This window comes from Calliopsis andreniformis, chromosome 11, assembly GCF_051401765.1.
Source record: "Calliopsis andreniformis isolate RMS-2024a chromosome 11, iyCalAndr_principal, whole genome shotgun sequence".
Classification (NCBI taxonomy): Eukaryota; Metazoa; Arthropoda; class Insecta; order Hymenoptera; family Andrenidae; genus Calliopsis; species Calliopsis andreniformis.
Window position 1 is genome coordinate 9,365,051 of NC_135072.1, and position 20,039 is coordinate 9,385,089.

Genomic DNA, 20,039 nt, shown 5'->3' on the forward strand with positions numbered 1-20,039 from the left:
TCTAAGGCACTAACTATTCGATCTGGTGGAGCAACGCTCTAGAGTGAAGCCTAGGTTGCCGGAACGTAGAAATGATGATCACTTTCAAACTGGTTGCTATTATTCCTGTTATATGATGGAAAGACTGTTGTATTTATATTGCATTTTATGCTTCGGGCGTTGACTGCTAAGGCCCTGACTATTCAATCTGTTGGATCAACGCCCTAGAGTGAAGCCTAGGTTGCTCGGAATGTAGGAATGACCATTACATTCACACTGGTTGAAATTATTCGTATAATACGATGGAAAAGCTGTTGCATCTTTATTGTATTTTATGATTCTGGCGTTGACTTCTAAGGCCCTAACTATTCAATCTGGTGGAACAACGCCCTAGAGTGAGGCCTAGGTTGCCCGGAACGTAGAAATGACCATCACTTCCATACTGGTAGCAATTATTCGTTTTATACGATGGAAAAACTGGTGTGTTTATATTGTATTTTATGTTTCTGGCGTTGACTTCTAAGGCACTAACTATTCGATCTGGTGGAGCAACGCCCTAGAGTGAAGCCTAGGTTCCCCGGAACGTAGAAATGACCATCACTTTCAAACCGGTTGCAATTATTCCTGTTATAGGATGGAAAGACTGTTGTATTTTTATTGTATTTTATGCTTCAGGCGCTGACTTCTGAGGCCGTAGCTATTCGATGATGTGGAAGAACGCCACAGAGTGAAGCCTGGGTTGCCCGGAACGTAGAAATGACCATAACTTTCATACTGGTTGCAATTATTCGTTTTATATGATGGAAAAACTGCTGTATTTATATTGTATTTTATGCTTCTGGCGTTGACTTCTAAGTCACTAACTATTCGATCTGGTGCAGCAACGATGTAGAGTGAAGCCTAGGTTGCCCGGAACGTAGAAATGACCATCACCTTGAAACGGGTTGCAATTATTCCTGTTATATGACGGAAAGACTGTTGTATTTTTATTGTATTTTATGCTTCAGGCGTTGACTTCTGAGGCCGTTGCTATTCGATGTAGTGGAAGAACGCCATAGAGTGAAGCCTAGGTTGCCCGGAACGTATAAATGACCATAACTTTCATACTGGTTGCAATTATACGTTTTATATGATGGAAGAACTGTTGTATTTATATTGTATTTTATGCTGCTGGCGTTCACTTCTTAGGCCCTAACTATTCGATCTGGCAGAACAACGCCCTAGAGTGAGGCCTAGGTTGCCGGAACGTAGAAATGATCATCACTTCCATACTGGCAGCAATTATTCGTTTTATACGATGGAAAAACTGTTGTGTTTATATTGTATTTTATGCTTCTGGCGTTAACTTCTAAGGCACTAACTATTCGATCTGGTGGAACAACGCCCTAGGGTGTAGCCTAGGTTGCCCGGAAAGTAGAAATGACCACAACTTTCATACTGGTTGCATTTACTCGTTTTATATGATAGAAAGACTGTTGTATTTATATTGTATTTTATCCTTCTAGTGTTCACTTCTTAGGCCCTAACTATTCGATGTGGTGGAACAACGTCCTGGGGTGAAGCCTAGGTTGCCGGAACGTAGAAATGACGTTAACTTTCATACTGGATGCTATTATTCGTTCTATACGATGGAAAAACCGTTATATTTATATTGTATCTTATGCTTCTGGCGTTGACTTCTTAGGCCCTAACAATTCGATCTGGTGGAACAACGCCCTAGAGTGAAGCCTAGGTTGCCTGGAACGTACAAATGACCATCACTTTCACACGGGTTGCAATTATTCCTGTTATAGGATGGAGAGACTGTTGTATTTTTATTGTATTTTATGCTTCAGGCGTTGACTTCTGAGGCAGCTGCTATTCGATGTAGTGGAAGAACGCCATAGAGTGAAGCCTAGGTTGCCCGGAACGTAGAAATGACCACAAATTTCATACTGGTTGCAATTATTCGTTTTATACGTTGGAAAAACTGCTGTGTTTATATTGTATTTTATGCTTCTGGCGTTGACTTCTAAGGCACTAACTATTCGATCTGGTGGAGCAACGCCCTAGAGTGAAGCCTAGGTTGCCCGGAACGTAGAAATGACCATCACTTTCAAACTGGTTGCAATTATACCTGTTATATGATGGAAAAACTGTTGTAATTATATTGTATTTTATGCTTCGGGCGTTGACTGCTAAGGCCCGAACTATTCAATCTGTTGGAGCAACGCCCTAGAGTGAGGCCTAGGTTGCCCGGAGCGTAGAAATGACCATCACATTCAAACTGGTTGCAATTATTCCTGTTATATGATGGAAAAACTGTTGTATTTATATTGTATCTTATGCTTCTGACGTTGACTTCTTAGGCCCTAACAATTCGATCTGGTGGAACAACGCCCTAGAGTGAAGCCTAGGTTGCCTGGAACGTACAAATGACCATCACTTTCACACGGGTTGCAATTATCCCTGTTATAGGACGGAAAGACTGTTGTATTTTTATTGCATTTTATGCTTCAGGCATTGACTTCTGAGGCAGCTGCTATTCGATGTAGTGGAAGAACGCCATAGAGTGAAGCCTAGGTTGCCCGGAACGTAGAAATGACCATAAATTTCATACTGGTTGCAATTATTCGTTTTATACGTTGGAAAAACTGCTGTGTTTATATTGTATTTTATGCTTCTGGCGTTGACTTCTAAGGCACTAACTATTCGATCTCGTGGAGTAACGCCCTAGAGTGAAGCCTAGGTTGCCCGGAACGTAGAAATGACCATCACTTTCAAACTGGTTGCAATTATACCTGTTATATGATGGAAAAACTGTTGTAATTATATTGCATTTTATGCTTCGGGCGTTGGCTGCTAAGGCCCGAACTATTCAATCTGTTGGAGCAACGCCCTAGAGTGAAGCCTAGGTTGCCCGGAACGTAGAAATGACCATCACTTTCAAACTGGTTGCAATTATTCCTGTTATATGATGGAAAAACTGTTGTATTTATATTGTATCTTATGCTTCTGGCGTTGACTTCCTAGGCCCTAACAATTCGATCTGGTGGAACAACGCCCTAGAGTGAAGCCTACGTTGCCTGGAACGTACGAATGACCATCACTTTCACACGGGTTGCAATTATTCCTGTTATAGGATGGAAAGACTTTTGTATTTTTATTGTATTTTATGATTCAGGCGTTGACTTCTGAGGCCGTAGCTATTCGATGTGGTGGAAGAACGCCATAGAGTGAAGCATGGGTTGCCCGGAACGTAGAAATGACCATAACTTTCATACTGGTTGCAATTATTCGTTTTATATGATGGAAGAACTGTTGTACTTATATTGTATTTTATGCTGCTGGCGTTCACTTCTTAGGCCCTAACTATTCGATCTGGTGGAACAACGACCTGGGGTGAAGCCTAGGTTGCCCGGAACGTAGAAATGACCATAACTTTCACAATCGTTGCAATTATTTGTTTTATACGATGGAAAAGCTGTTTTATTTATATCGTATTTTATGCTTCTGGCGTTGACTTCTTAGGCCGTAACTATTCGATCTGGCGGAACAACGCCCTAGAGTGAGGCCTAGGTTGCGCGGAACGTAGAAATGACCATCACTTTCAAACTGGTTGCAATTAATCCTTTTATACGATGGAAAAACTGTTGCATTTTTATTGCATTTTATGCTTCGGGCGTTGACTGCTAAGGCCCTAACTATTCAATCTGTTGGATCAACGCCCTGGAGTGAAGCCTAGGTTGCTCGGAATGTAGAAATGACCATAACATTCACACTGGTTGAAATTATTCGTTTAATACGATGGAAAAGCTGTTGTATTTATATTGCATTTTATGCTTCTGGCGTTCACTTCTTAGGCCCTAACTATTCGATCTGGTGGAATAACGCCCCATGGTGAAGCCTAGGTTGACCGGAACGTAGAAGTGACCATAACTTTCACACCGGTAGCAATTATTCGTTTTACAGGATGGAAAAACTGTTCTATTTATTTTGTATTTTATGAATCGGGCGTTGACTTCTAAGGCCCTAACTATTCAATATGTTGGAGCAACGCCCTAGAGTGAAGCCTAGGTTTCCCGGAACGTAGAAATGACCATAACTTTCTCACTGGTTGCTATTATTCGTTTTATAAAATGGAAAAACTGTTCTATTTATTTTGTATTTTATGCTTCGGGCGTTGACTTCTAAGGCCCTAACTGTTTGATCTGGTGGAGCAACGCCCTAGAGTGAAGACTAGGTTGACCGGAACGTAGAAATGACCATAACTTTCACACCGGCAGCAATTATTCGTTTTACACGATGGAAAAACTGTTCTATTTATTTTGTATTTTATGCATCGGGCGTTGACTTCTTAGGCCCTAACAACTCGATCTGGTGGAACAACACCCTAGAGTGAAGCCTAGGTTGCCTGGAACGTACAAATGACCATCACTTTCACACGGCTTGCAATTATCCCTGTTATAGGACGGAAAGACTGTTGTATTTTTATTGTATTTTATGCTTCAGGCATTGACTTCTGAGGCCGCTGCTATTCGATGTAGTGGAAGAACGCCATAGAGTGAAGCCTAGGTTGCCCGGAACGTAGAAATGACCATAACTTTCATAGTGGTTGCAATTATTCGTTTTATATGATTGAAAAACTGTTGTGTTTATATTGTATTTTATGCTTCTGGCGTTGACTTCTAAGGCACTAACTATTCGATCTGGTGGAGCAACGCCCTAGAGTGAAGCCTAGGTTGCCCGGAACGTAGAAATGATCGTCACTTTCAAACTGGTTGCAATTATTCCTGTTATATGATGGAAAAACTGTTGTAATTATATTGTATTTTATGATTCTGGCGTTGACTTCTAAGGCCCTAACTATTCAATCTGGTGGAACAACGCCCTAGAGTGAGGCCTAGGTTGCCCGGAACGTAGAAATGACCATCACTTCCATACTGGTGGCAATTATTCGTTCTATACGATGGAAAAACTGTTATATTTATATTGTATTTTATGCTCCTGGCGTTGACTTCTTAGGCCCTAACTAGTCGATCTGGTGGAACAACGCCGTAGAGTGAAGCCTAGGTTGCCCGGAACGTAGAAGTGACCATTACTTTCACACTGTTTGCAATTACTCCTTTTATACGATGGAAAAGCTGTTGTATTTATATCGTATTTTATGCTTCAGGAGTTGACTTCTGAGGTCGTAGCTATTCGATGTGGTGGAAGAACGCCCTAGAGTGAAGCCTAGGTTGCCGGGAACATGGAAATGACCATTACTTTCACACTGTTTGCAAATATACATTATATACGATGGAAAAGCTGTTGTATTTATATTGTATTTTAGCTTCTGGCGTTGACTTCTTACGCCCTAACTATTTAATCTGGTAGAGCATCGCCCTAGAGAGAAGCATAGGTTGCCCGGAACGTAGAACATACCATTACCTTCACACTGGTTGCAATTATTCCTGTTATACGATGGAAAAACTGTTGCATCTTTATTGTATTTTATGCTTCTTGCGTCGACTTCTAAGGCGCTAACTATTCGATCTGGTGAAGCAACGCCCTAGAGTGAAGTCTAGGTTGCCCGGATCGTAGAAATGACCATAACTTTCCCACCGGTAGCAACTATTCGTTCTATACGATAGAAAAACTGTTCTATTTATTTTGTATTTTATATTTCGGGCGTTGACTTCTAAGGCCCTAACTATTCAATCTGTTGGTGCAACGCCCTAGGGTGAAGCCTAGGTCGCCCGGAAAGTAGAAATGGCCATAACTTTCATACTGGTTGCAATTATTCGTTTTATATGATGGAAAAACTGTTGTATTTATATTGTATTTTATGCTTCTGGCGTTCACTTCTTAGGCCCTAACTATTCGATCTGGTGGAACAACGCCCTAGAGTGAAGCCTAGGTTGCTCGATATGTAGAAATGACCATAACTTTCACACTGGTTGCAATTATTCATTTTATACTATGGAAAAACTGTTGTACTTATATTGTATTTTACTCTTCTGGCGTTGACTTCTTAGGCCCTAAGTATTCGATCTGGTGGAACAACGCCCTGGAGTGATGCCGAGGTTGCCCGGAACGTAGAAATGACCATTACTCCCACACTGTTTGCAATTATTCGTTTTATACGATGGAAAAACTGTTGCATCTTTATTGTATTTTATGCTTCCGCCATTTGACTTCTAAGGCCCTAAATATTCGATCAGGTGGAGCATCGCCCTAGAGTGAAGCCTAGGTTGCTCGGAATGTAGAAATGACCATAACTTTCACACTGGTTGCAATTATTCATTTTATACGATGGAAAAACTGTTGTACTTATATTGTATTGTATTCTTATGGCGTAGAATTCTAAGTCCCTAGCTATTCCATCTGGCGGAGCAACGCCCTAGAGTGAAACCTATGTTACCCGGAACGTAGAAATGACCAGTACTTTCACACTGTTCGCAATTATTCCTGTTATATGATGGTAACACTGTTGTATTTTTTTTTGCATTTTACGGTTCGGGCGTTGACATCTACGGCCCTAGCTATTCAATCTGTTGCACCAACGCCCTAGGGTGAAGCCTAGGATGCTCGGAAAGCAGAAATGACCATAAGTTTCATACTGGTTGCAATTATTCGTTTTATACGATGGAAAAACTGTTGTATTTATATAGTATTTTATGCTTCTGGCGTTGACTTCTAAGGCACTAACTATTCGATCTGGTGGAGCAACGCAATAGAGTGAGGCCTAGGTTGCCCGGAACTTGGAAATGACCATTACTTTCACACTGTTTGCAAATATACGTTATATACGATGGAAAAGCTGTTGTATTTATATTGTATTTTATGCTTCTGGCGTTGACTTCTTACGCCCTAACTATTTAATCTGGTAGAGCACCGCCCTAGAGAGGAGCATAGGTTGCCCGGAACGTAGAACATACCATTACCAACACACTGGTTGCAATTATTCCTGTTATACGATGGAAAAACTGTTGCATCTTTAATGTATTTTATGCTTCTGGCGTCGACTTCTAAGGCCCTAACTATTCGATCCGGTGGAGCAACGCCCTAGAGTGAAACCTATGTTACCCGGAACGTAGAAATGACCAGTACTTTCACACTGTTTGCAATTATTCCTGTTATATGATGGTAACACTGTTGTATTTTTTTTTGCATTTTATGGTCCGGGCGTTGACATCTACGGCCCTAACTATTCAATCTGTTGGAGCAACGCCCTAGGGTGAAGCCTAGGATGCTCGGAAAGTAGAAATGACCATAAGTTTCATACTGGTTGCAATTATTCGTTTTATACGATGGAAAAACTGTTGTATTTGTATTGTATTTTATGCTTCTGGCGTTGACTTCTAAGGCACTAACTATACGATCTGGTGGAGCAACGCAATAGAGTGAGGCCTAGGTTGCCCGGATCGTACAATTGGCCATCACTTTCAAACTGGTTGCAATTATTCCTGTAATATGACGGAAACACTGTTGTATTTTTATTGCATTTTATGCTTCGGGCGTTGACTGCTAAGGCCCTAACTATTCAATCTGTTGGACCAACGCCCTAGAGTGAAGCCTAGGTTGCTCGGAATGTAGACATGACCATAACATTCACACTGGTTGAAATTATTCGTTTAATACGATGGAAATGCTGTTGCATCTTTATTGTATTTTATGATTCTGGCGTCGACTTCTAAGGCCCTAACTATTCGATCTGGTGGAGCAACGCCCTAGAGTGAGGCCTAGGTTGCCTGGAACGTACAAATGACCATCACTTTCACACGGGTTGCAATTATCCCTGTTATAGGACGGAAAGACTGTTGTATTTTTATTGTATTTTATGCTTCAGGCATTGACTTCTGAGGCAGCTGCTATTCGATGTAGTGGAAGAACGCCATAGAGTGAAGCCTAGGTTGCCCGGATCGCAGAAGTGACCATAAATTTCACACTGGTTGCTATTATTCTTTCTATACGGTGGAATAACTGTTATATTGATATTGTATGTTATGCTTCTGGCGTTGACTTCTTAGGCCCTAACAATTCGATCTGGTGGAACAACGCCCTAGAGTGATGCCTAGGTTGCCTGGAACGTTCAAATGACCATCACTTTCACAAGGGTTGCAATTATTCCTGTTATAGGATGGAAAGACGGTTGTATTTTTATTGTATTTTATGCTTCATCCGTTGACTTCTGAGGCCGCAGCTATTCGATGTAGTGGAAGAACGCCATAGAGTGAAGCCTAGGTTGCCCGGAACGTATAAATGACCATAACTTTCATACTGGTTGCAATTATACGTTTTATATGATGGAAGAACTGTTGTATTTATATTGTATTTTATGCTGCTGGCGTTCACTTCTTAGGCCCTAACTATTCGATCTGGCGGAACAACGCCCTAGAGTGAGGCCTAGGTTGCCGGAACGTAGAAATGATCATCACTTCCATACTGGCAGCAATTATTCGTTTTATACGATGGAAAAACTGTTGTGTTTATATTGTATTTTATGCTTCTGGAGTTAACTTCTAAGGCACTAACTATTCGATCTGGTGGAACAACGCCCTAGGGTGTAGCCTAGGTTGCCCGGAAAGTAGAAATGACCACAACTTTCATACTGGTTGCATTTACTCGTTTTATATGATAGAAAGACTGTTGTATTTATATTGTATTTTATCCTTCTAGTGTTCACTTCTTAGGCCCTAACTATTCGATGTGGTGGAACAACGTCCTGGGGTGAAGCCTAGGTTGCCGGAACGTAGAAATGACGTTAACTTTCATACTGGATGCTATTATTCGTTCTATACGATGGAAAAACCGTTATATTTATATTGTATCTTATGCTTCTGGCGTTGACTTCTTAGGCCCTAACAATTCGATCTGGTGGAACAACGCCCTAGAGTGAAGCCTAGGTTGCCTGGAACGTACAAATGACCATCACTTTCACACGGGTTGCAATTATTCCTGTTATAGGATGGAGAGACTGTTGTATTTTTATTGTATTTTATGCTTCAGGCGTTGACTTCTGAGGCAGCTGCTATTCGATGTAGTGGAAGAACGCCATAGAGTGAAGCCTAGGTTGCCCGGAACGTAGAAATGACCACAAATTTCATACTGGTTGCAATTATTCGTTTTATACGTTGGAAAAACTGCTGTGTTTATATTGTATTTTATGCTTCTGGCGTTGACTTCTAAGGCACTAACTATTCGATCTGGTGGAGCAACGCCCTAGAGTGAAGCCTAGGTTGCCCGGAACGTAGAAATGACCATCACTTTCAAACTGGTTGCAATTATACCTGTTATATGATGGAAAAACTGTTGTAATTATATTGTATTTTATGCTTCGGGCGTTGACTGCTAAGGCCCGAACTATTCAATCTGTTGGAGCAACGCCCTAGAGTGAGGCCTAGGTTGCCCGGAGCGTAGAAATGACCATCACATTCAAACTGGTTGCAATTATTCCTGTTATATGATGGAAAAACTGTTGTATTTATATTGTATCTTATGCTTCTGACGTTGACTTCTTAGGCCCTAACAATTCGATCTGGTGGAACAACGCCCTAGAGTGAAGCCTAGGTTGCCTGGAACGTACAAATGACCATCACTTTCACACGGGTTGCAATTATCCCTGTTATAGGACGGAAAGACTGTTGTATTTTTATTGCATTTTATGCTTCAGGCATTGACTTCTGAGGCAGCTGCTATTCGATGTAGTGGAAGAACGCCATAGAGTGAAGCCTAGGTTGCCCGGAACGTAGAAATGACCATAAATTTCATACTGGTTGCAATTATTCGTTTTATACGTTGGAAAAACTGCTGTGTTTATATTGTATTTTATGCTTCTGGCGTTGACTTCTAAGGCACTAACTATTCGATCTCGTGGAGTAACGCCCTAGAGTGAAGCCTAGGTTGCCCGGAACGTAGAAATGACCATCACTTTCAAACTGGTTGCAATTATACCTGTTATATGATGGAAAAACTGTTGTAATTATATTGTATTTTATGCTTCGGGCGTTGGCTGCTAAGGCCCGAACTATTCAATCTGTTGGAGCAACGCCCTAGAGTGAAGCCTAGGTTGCCCGGAACGTAGAAATGACCATCACTTTCAAACTGGTTGCAATTATTCCTGTTATATGATGGAAAAACTGTTGTATTTATATTGTATCTTATGCTTCTGGCGTTGACTTCCTAGGCCCTAACAATTCGATCTGGTGGAACAACGCCCTAGAGTGAAGCCTACGTTGCCTGGAACGTACGAATGACCATCACTTTCACACGGGTCGCAATTATTCCTGTTATAGGATGGAAAGACTTTTGTATTTTTATTGTATTTTATGATTCAGGCGTTGACTTCTGAGGCCGTAGCTATTCGATGTGGTGGAAGAACACCATAGAGTGAAGCATGGGTTGCCCGGAACGTAGAAATGACCATAACTTTCATACTGGTTGCAATTATTCGTTTTATATGATGGAAGAACTGTTGTACTTATATTGTATTTTATGCTGCTGGCGTTCACTTCTTAGGCCCTAACTATTCAATCTGGTGGAACAACGCCCTAGAGTGAGGCCTAGGTTGCCCGGAACGTAGAAATGACCATCACTTCCATACTGGTGGCAATTATTCGTTCTATACGATGGAAAAACTGTTATATTTATATTGTATTTTATGCTCCTGGCGTTGACTTCTTAGGCCCTAACTAGTCGATCTGGTGGAACAACGCCGTAGAGTGAAGCCTAGGTTGCCCGGAACGTAGAAGTGACCATTACTTTCACACTGTTTGCAATTACTCCTTTTATACGATGGAAAAGCTGTTGTATTTATATCGTATTTTATGCTTCAGGAGTTGACTTCTGAGGTCGTAGCTACTCGATGTGGTGGAAGAACGCCCTAGAGTGAAGCCTAGGTTGCCGGGAACATGGAAATGACAATTACTTTCACACTGTTTGCAAATATACATTATATACGATGGAAAAGCTGTTGTATTTATATTGTATTTTAGCTTCTGGCGTTGACTTCTTACGCCCTAACTATTTAATCTGGTAGAGCATCGCCCTAGAGAGAAGCATAGGTTGCCCGGAACGTAGAACATACCATTACCTTCACACTGGTTGCAATTATTCCTGTTATACGATGGAAAAACTGTTGCATCTTTATTGTATTTTATGCTTCTTGCGTCGACTTCTAAGGCGCTAACTATTCGATCTGGTGAAGCAACGCCCTAGAGTGAAGTCTAGGTTGCCCGGATCGTAGAAATGACCATAACTTTCCCACCGGTAGCAACTATTCGTTCTATACGATAGAAAAACTGTTCTATTTATTTTGTATTTTATATTTCGGGCGTTGACTTCTAAGGCCCTAACTATTCAATCTGTTGGTGCAACGCCCTAGGGTGAAGCCTAGGTTGCCTGGAACGTAGAAATGACCATAACTTTCACACTGGTTGCTATTATTCGTTTTATACGATGGAAAAACTGTTACATTTATATTGTATTTTATGCTTCTGGCATTGACTTCTTAGGCCCTAACTATTCAATCTGTTGGAGCAATACCCTAGGGTGAAGCCTAGGTCGCCCGGAAAGTAGAAATGGCCATAACTTTCATACTGGTTGCAATTATTCGTTTTATATGATGGAAAAACTGTTGTATTTATATTGTATTTTATGCTTCTGGCGTTCACTTCTTAGGCCCTAACTATTCGATCTGGTGGAACAACGCCCTAGAGTGAAGCCTAGGTTGCTCGATATGTAGAAATGACCATAACTTTCACACTGGTTGCAATTATTCATTTTATACTATGGAAAAACTGTTGTACTTATATTGTATTTTACTCTTCTGGCGTTGACTTCTTAGGCCCTAAGTATTCGATCTGGTGGAACAACGCCCTGGAGTGATGCCGAGGTTGCCCGGAACGTAGAAATGACCATTACTCCCACACTGTTTGCAATTATTCGTTTTATACGATGGAAAAACTGTTGCATCTTTATTGTATTTTATGCTTCCGTCATTTGACTTCTAAGGCCCTAAATATTCGATCAGGTGGAGCATCGCCATAGAGTGAAGCCTAGGTTGCTCGGAATGTAGAAATGACCATAACTTTCACACTGGTTGCAATTATTCATTTTATACGATGGAAAAACTGTTGTACTTATATTGTATTGTATTCTTATGGCGTAGAATTCTAAGTCCCTAGCTATTCCATCTGGCGGAGCAACGCCCTAGAGTGAAACCTATGTTACCCGGAACGTAGAAATGACCAGTACTTTCACACTGTTCGCAATTATTCCTGTTATATGATGGTAACACTGTTGTATTTTTTTTTGCATTTTACGGTTCGGGCGTTGACATCTACGGCCCTAGCTATTCAATCTGTTGGAGCAACGCCCTAGGGTGAAGCCTAGGATGCTCGGAAAGCAGAAATGACCATAAGTTTCATACTGGTTGCAATTATTCGTTTTATACGATGGAAAAACTGTTGTATTTATATAGTATTTTATGCTTCTGGCGTTGACTTCTAAGGCACTAACTATTCGATCTGGTGGAGCAACGCAATAGAGTGAGGCCTAGGTTGCCCGGAACTTGGAAATGACCATTACTTTCACACTGTTTGCAAATATACGTTATATACGATGGAAAGGCTGTTGTATTTATATTGTATTTTATGCTTCTGGCGTTGACTTCTTACGCCCTAACTATTTAATCTGGTAGAGCACCGCCCTAGAGAGGAGCATAGGTTGCCCGGAACGTAGAACATACCATTACCAACACACTGGTTGCAATTATTCCTGTTATACGATGGAAAAACTGTTGCATCTTTAATGTATTTTATGCTTCTGGCGTCGACTTCTAAGGCCCTAACTATTCGATCCGGTGGAGCAACGCCCTAGAGTGAAACCTATGTTACCCGGAACGTAGAAATGACCAGTACTTTCACACTGTTTGCAATTATTCCTGTTATATGATGGTAACACTGTTGTATTTTTTTTTGCATTTTATGGTCCGGGCGTTGACATCTACGGCCCTAACTATTCAATCTGTTGGAGCAACGCCCTAGGGTGAAGCCTAGGATGCTCGGAAAGCAGAAATGACCATAAGTTTCATACTGGTTGCAATTATTCGTTTTATACGATGGAAAAACTGTTGTATTTATATAGTATTTTATGCTTCTGGCGTTGACTTCTAAGGCACTAACTATTCAATCTGTTGGACCAACGCCCTAGAGTGAAGCCTAGGTTGCTCGGAATGTAGACATGACCATAACATTCACACTGGTTGAAATTATTCGTTTAATACGATGGAAATGCTGTTGCATCTTTATTGTATTTTATGATTCTGGCGTCGACTTCTAAGGCCCTAACTATTCGATCTGGTGGAGCAACGCCCTAGAGTGAGGCCTAGGTTGCCTGGAACGTACAAATGACCATCACTTTCACACGGGTTGCAATTATCCCTGTTATAGGACGGAAAGACTGTTGTATTTTTATTGTATTTTATGCTTCAGGCATTGACTTCTGAGGCAGCTGCTATTCGATGTAGTGGAAGAACGCCATAGAGTGAAGCCTAGGTTGCCCGGATCGCAGAAGTGACCATAAATTTCACACTGGTTGCTATTATTCTTTCTATACGGTGGAATAACTGTTATATTGATATTGTATGTTATGCTTCTGGCGTTGACTTCTTAGGCCCTAACAATTCGATCTGGTGGAACAACGCCCTAGAGTGATGCCTAGGTTGCCTGGAACGTACAAATGACCATCACTTTCACAAGGGTTGCAATTATTCCTGTTATAGGATGGAAAGACGGTTGTATTTTTATTGTATTTTATGCTTCATCCGTTGACTTCTGAGGCCGCAGCTATTCGATGTGGTGGAAGAACGCCATAGAGTGAAGCCTAAGTTGCCCGGAACGAAGAAATGACCATAACTTTCATACTGGTTGCAATTATTCGTTTTATACGATGCAAAAATTGTTGTATTTATATTGTATTTTATGCTTCTGGCGTTGACTTCTAAGGCACTAACTATTCGATCTGGTGGAGCAACGCTCTAGAGTGAAGCCTAGGTTGCCGGAACGTAGAAATGATGATCACTTTCAAACTGGTTGCTATTATTCCTGTTATATGATGGAAAGACTGTTGTATTTATATTGCATTTTATGCTTCGGGCGTTGACTGCTAAGGCCCTGACTATTCAATCTGTTGGATCAACGCCCTAGAGTGAGGCCTAGGTTACCCGGAACGTAGAAATGACCATCACTTCCATACTGGTAGCAATTATTCGTTTTATACGATGGAAAAACTGGTGTGTTTATATTGTATTTTATGTTTCTGGCGTTGACTTCTAAGGCACTAACTATTCGATCTGGTGGAGCAACGCCCTAGAGTGAAGCCTAGGTTCCCCGGAACGTAGAAATGACCATCACTTTCAAACCGGTTGCAATTATTCCTGTTATAGGATGGAAAGACTGTTGTATTTTTATTGTATTTTATGCTTCAGGCGCTGACTTCTGAGGCCGTAGCTATTCGATGAGGTGGAAGAACGCCACAGAGTGAAGCCTGGGTTGCCCGGAACGTAGAAATGACCATAACTTTCATACTGGTTGCAATTATTCGTTTTATATGATGGAAAAACTGTTGTATTTATATTGTATTTTATGCTTCTGGCGTTGACTTCTAAGTCACTAACTATTCGATCTGGTGCAGCAACGATGTAGAGTGAAGCCTAGGTTGCCCGGAACGTAGAAATGACCATCACCTTGAAACGGGTTGCAATTATTCCTGTTATATGACGGAAAGACTGTTGTATTTTTATTGTATTTTATGCTTCAGGCGTTGACTTCTGAGGCCGTTGCTATTCGATGTAGTGGAAGAACGCCATAGAGTGAAGCCTAGGTTGCCCGGAACGTATAAATGACCATAACTTTCATACTGGTTGCAATTATACGTTTTATATGATGGAAGAACTGTTGTATTTATATTGTATTTTATGCTGCTGGCGTTCACTTCTTAGGCCCTAACTATTCGATCTGGCGGAACAACGCCCTAGAGTGAGGCCTAGGTTGCCGGAACGTAGAAATGATCATCACTTCCATACTGGCAGCAATTATTCGTTTTATACGATGGAAAAACTGTTGTGTTTATATTGTATTTTATGCTTCTGGAGTTAACTTCTAAGGCACTAACTATTCGATCTGGTGGAACAACGCCCTAGGGTGTAGCCTAGGTTGCCCGGAAAGTAGAAATGACCACAACTTTCATACTGGTTGCATTTACTCGTTTTATATGATAGAAAGACTGTTGTATTTATATTGTATTTTATCCTTCTAGTGTTCACTTCTTAGGCCCTAACTATTCGATGTGGTGGAACAACGTCCTGGGGTGAAGCCTAGGTTGCCGGAACGTAGAAATGACGTTAACTTTCATACTGGATGCTATTATTCGTTCTATACGATGGAAAAACCGTTATATTTATATTGTATCTTATGCTTCTGGCGTTGACTTCTTAGGCCCTAACAATTCGATCTGGTGGAACAACGCCCTAGAGTGAAGCCTAGGTTTCCTGGAACGTACAAATGACCATCACTTTCACACGGGTTGCAATTATTCCTGTTATAGGATGGAGAGACTGTTGTATTTTTATTGTATTTTATGCTTCAGGCGTTGACTTCTGAGGCAGCTGCTATTCGATGTAGTGGAAGAACGCCATAGAGTGAAGCCTAGGTTGCCCGGAACGTAGAAATGACCACAAATTTCATACTGGTTGCAATTATTCGTTTTATACGTTGGAAAAACTGCTGTGTTTATATTGTATTTTATGCTTCTGGCGTTGACTTCTAAGGCACTAACTATTCGATCTGGTGGAGCAACGCCCTAGAGTGAAGCCTAGGTTGCCCGGAACGTAGAAATGACCATCACTTTCAAACTGGTTGCAATTATACCTGTTATATGATGGAAAAACTGTTGTAATTATGTTGTATTTTATGCTTCGAGCGTTGACTGCTAAGGCCCGAACTATTCAATCTGTTGGAGCAACGCCCTAGAGTGAGGCCTAGGTTGCCCGGAGCGTAGAAATGACCATCACATTCAAACTGGTTGCAATTATTCCTGTTATATGATGGAAAAACTGTTGTATTTATATTGTATCTTATGCTTCTGACGTTGACTTCTTAGGCCCTAACAATTCGATCTGGTGGAACAACGCCCTAGAGTGAAGCCTAGGTTGCCTGGAACGTACAAATGACCATCACTTTCACACGGGTTGCAATTATCCCTGTTATAGGACGGAAAGACTGTTGTATTTTTATTGCATTTTATGCTTCAGGCATTGACTTCTGAGGCAGCTGCTATTCGATGTAGTGGAAGAACGCCATAGAGTGAAGCCTAGGTTGCCCGGAACGTAGAAATGACCATAAATTTCATACTGGTTGCAATTATTCGTTTTATTCGTTGGAAAAACTGCTGTGTTTATATTGTATTTTATGCTTCTGGCGTTGACTTCTAAGGCACTAACTATTCGATCTCGTGGAGTAACGCCCTAGAGTGAAGCCTAGGTTGCCCGGAACGTAGAAATGACCATCACTTTCAAACTGGTTGCAATTATACCTCTTATATGATGGAAAAACTGTTGTAATTATATTGTATTTTATGCTTCGGGCGTTGGCTGCTAAGGCCCGAACTATTCAATCTGTTGGAGCAACGCCCTAGAGTGAAGCCTAGGTTGCCCGGAACGTAGAAATGACCATCACTTTCAAACTGGTTGCAATTATTCCTGTTATATGATGGAAAAACTGTTGTATTTATATTGTATCTTATGCTTCTGGCGTTGACTTCCTAGGCCCTAACAATTCGATCTGGTGGAACAACGCCCTAGAGTGAAGCCTACGTTGCCTGGAACGTACGAATGACCATCACTTTCACACGGGTTGCAATTATTCCTGTTATAGGATGGAAAGACTTTTGTATTTTTATTGTATTTTATGATTCAGGCGTTGACTTCTGAGGCCGTAGCTATTCGATGTGGTGGAAGAACGCCATAGAGTGAAGCATGGGTTGCCCGGAACGCAGAAATGACCATAACTTTCATACTGGTTGCAATTATTCGTTTTATATGATGGAAGAACTGTTGTACTTATATTGTATTTTATGCTGCTGGCGTTCACTTCTTAGGCCCTAACTATTCGATCTGGTGGAACAACGACCTGGGGTGAAGCCTAGGTTGCCCGGAACGTAGAAATGACCATAACTTTCACAATCGTTGCAATTATTTGTTTTATACGATGGAAAAGCTGTTTTATTTATATCGTATTTTATGCTTCTGGCGTTGACTTCTTAGGCCGTAACTATTCGATCTGGTGGAGCAACGCCCTGGAGTGAAGCCTAGGTTGCGCGGAACGTAGAAATGACCATCACTTTCAAACTGGTTGCAATTAATCCTTTTATACGATGGAAAAACTGTTGCATTTTTATTGCATTTTATGCTTTGGGCGTTGACTGCTAAGGCCCTAACTATTCAATCTGTTGGATCAACGCCCTAGAGTGAAGCCTAGGTTGCTCGGAATGTAGAAATGACCATAACATTCACACTGGTTGAAATTATTCGTTTAATACGATGGAAAAACTGTTGTATTTATATTGCATTTTATGCTTCTGGCGTTCACTTCTAAGGCCCTAACTATTCGATCTGGTGGAATAACGCCCCATGGTGAAGCCTAGGTTGACCGGAACGTAGAAGTGACCATAACTTTCACACCGGTAGCAATTATTCGTTTTACAGTATGGAAAAACTGTTCTATTTATTTTGTATTTTATGAATCGGGCGTTGACATCTAAGGCCCTAACTATTCAATATGTTGGAGCAACGCCCTAGAGTGAAGCCTAGGTTGCCCGGAACGTAGAAGTGACCATTACTTTCACACTGTTTGCAATTACTCCTTTTATACGATCGAAAAGCTGTTGTATTTATATCGTATTTTATGCTTCAGGAGTTGACTTCTGAGGTCGTAGCTACTCGATGTGGTGGAAGAACGCCCTAGAGTGAAGCCTAGGTTGCCGGGAACATGGAAATGACAATTACTTTCACACTGTTTGCAAATATACATTATATACGATGGAAAAGCTGTTGTATTTATATTGTATTTTAGCTTCTGGCGTTGACTTCTTACGCCCTAACTATTTAATCTGGTAGAGCATCGCCCTAGAGAGAAGCATAGGTTGCCCGGAACGTAGAACATACCATTACCTTCACACTGGTTGCAATTATTCCTGTTATACGATGGAAAAACTGTTGCATCTTTATTGTATTTTATGCTTCTTGCGTCGACTTCTAAGGCGCTAACTATTCGATCTGGTGAAGCAACGCCCTAGAGTGAAGTCTAGGTTGCCCGGATCGTAGAAATGACCATAACTTTCCCACCGGTAGCAACTATTCGTTCTATACGATAGAAAAACTGTTCTATTTATTTTGTATTTTATATTTCGGGCGTTGACTTCTAAGGCCCTAACTATTCAATCTGTTGGTGCAACGCCCTAGGGTGAAGCCTAGGTTGCCTGGAACGTAGAAATGACCATAACTTTCACACTGGTTGCTATTATTCGTTTTATACGATGGAAAAACTGTTACATTTATATTGTATTTTATGCTTCTGGCATTGACTTCTTAGGCCCTAACTATTCAATCTGTTGGAGCAATACCCTAGGGTGAAGCCTAGGTCGCCCGGAAAGTAGAAATGGCCATAACTTTCATACTGGTTGCAATTATTCGTTTTATATGATGGAAAAACTGTTGTATTTATATTGTATTTTATGCTTCTGGCGTTCACTTCTTAGGCCCTAACTATTCGATCTGGTGGAACAACGCCCTAGAGTGAAGCCTAGGTTGCTCGATATGTAGAAATGACCATAACTTTCACACTGGTTGCAATTATTCATTTTATACTATGGAAAAACTGTTGTACTTATATTGTATTTTACTCTTCTGGCGTTGACTTCTTAGGCCCTAAGTATTCGATCTGGTGGAACAACGCCCTGGAGTGATGCCGAGGTTGCCCGGAACGTAGAAATGACCATTACTCCCACACTGTTTGCAATTATTCGTTTTATACGATGGAAAAACTGTTGCATCTTTATTGTATTTTATGCTTCCGTCATTTGACTTCTAAGGCCCTAAATATTCGATCAGGTGGAGCATCGCCATAGAGTGAAGCCTAGGTTGCTCGGAATGTAGAAATGACCATAACTTTCACACTGGTTGCAATTATTCATTTTATACGATGGAAAAACTGTTGTACTTATATTGTATTGTATTCTTATGGCGTAGAATTCTAAGTCCCTAGCTATTCCATCTGGCGGAGCAACGCCCTAGAGTGAAACCTATGTTACCCGGAACGTAGAAATGACCAGTACTTTCACACTGTTCGCAATTATTCCTGTTATATGATGGTAACACTGTTGTATTTTTTTTTGCATTTTACGGTTCGGGCGTTGACATCTACGGCCCTAGCTATTCAATCTGTTGGAGCAACGCCCTAGGGTGAAGCCTAGGATGCTCGGAAAGCAGAAATGACCATAAGTTTCATACTGGTTGCAATTATTCGTTTTATACGATGGAAAAACTGTTGTATTTATATAGTATTTTATGCTTCTGGCGTTGACTTCTAAGGCACTAACTATTCGATCTGGTGGAGCAACGCAATAGAGTGAGGCCTAGGTTGCCCGGAACTTGGAAATGACCATTACTTTCACACTGTTTGCAAATATACGTTATATACGATGGAAAGGCTGTTGTATTTATATTGTATTTTATGCTTCTGGCGTTGACTTCTTACGCCCTAACTATTTAATCTGGTAGAGCACCGCCCTAGAGAGGAGCATAGGTTGCCCGGAACGTAGAACATACCATTACCAACACACTGGTTGCAATTATTCCTGTTATACGATGGAAAAACTGTTGCATCTTTAATGTATTTTATGCTTCTGGCGTCGACTTCTAAGGCCCTAACTATTCGATCCGGTGGAGCAACGCCCTAGAGTGAAACCTATGTTACCCGGAACGTAGAAATGACCAGTACTTTCACACTGTTTGCAATTATTCCTGTTATATGATGGTA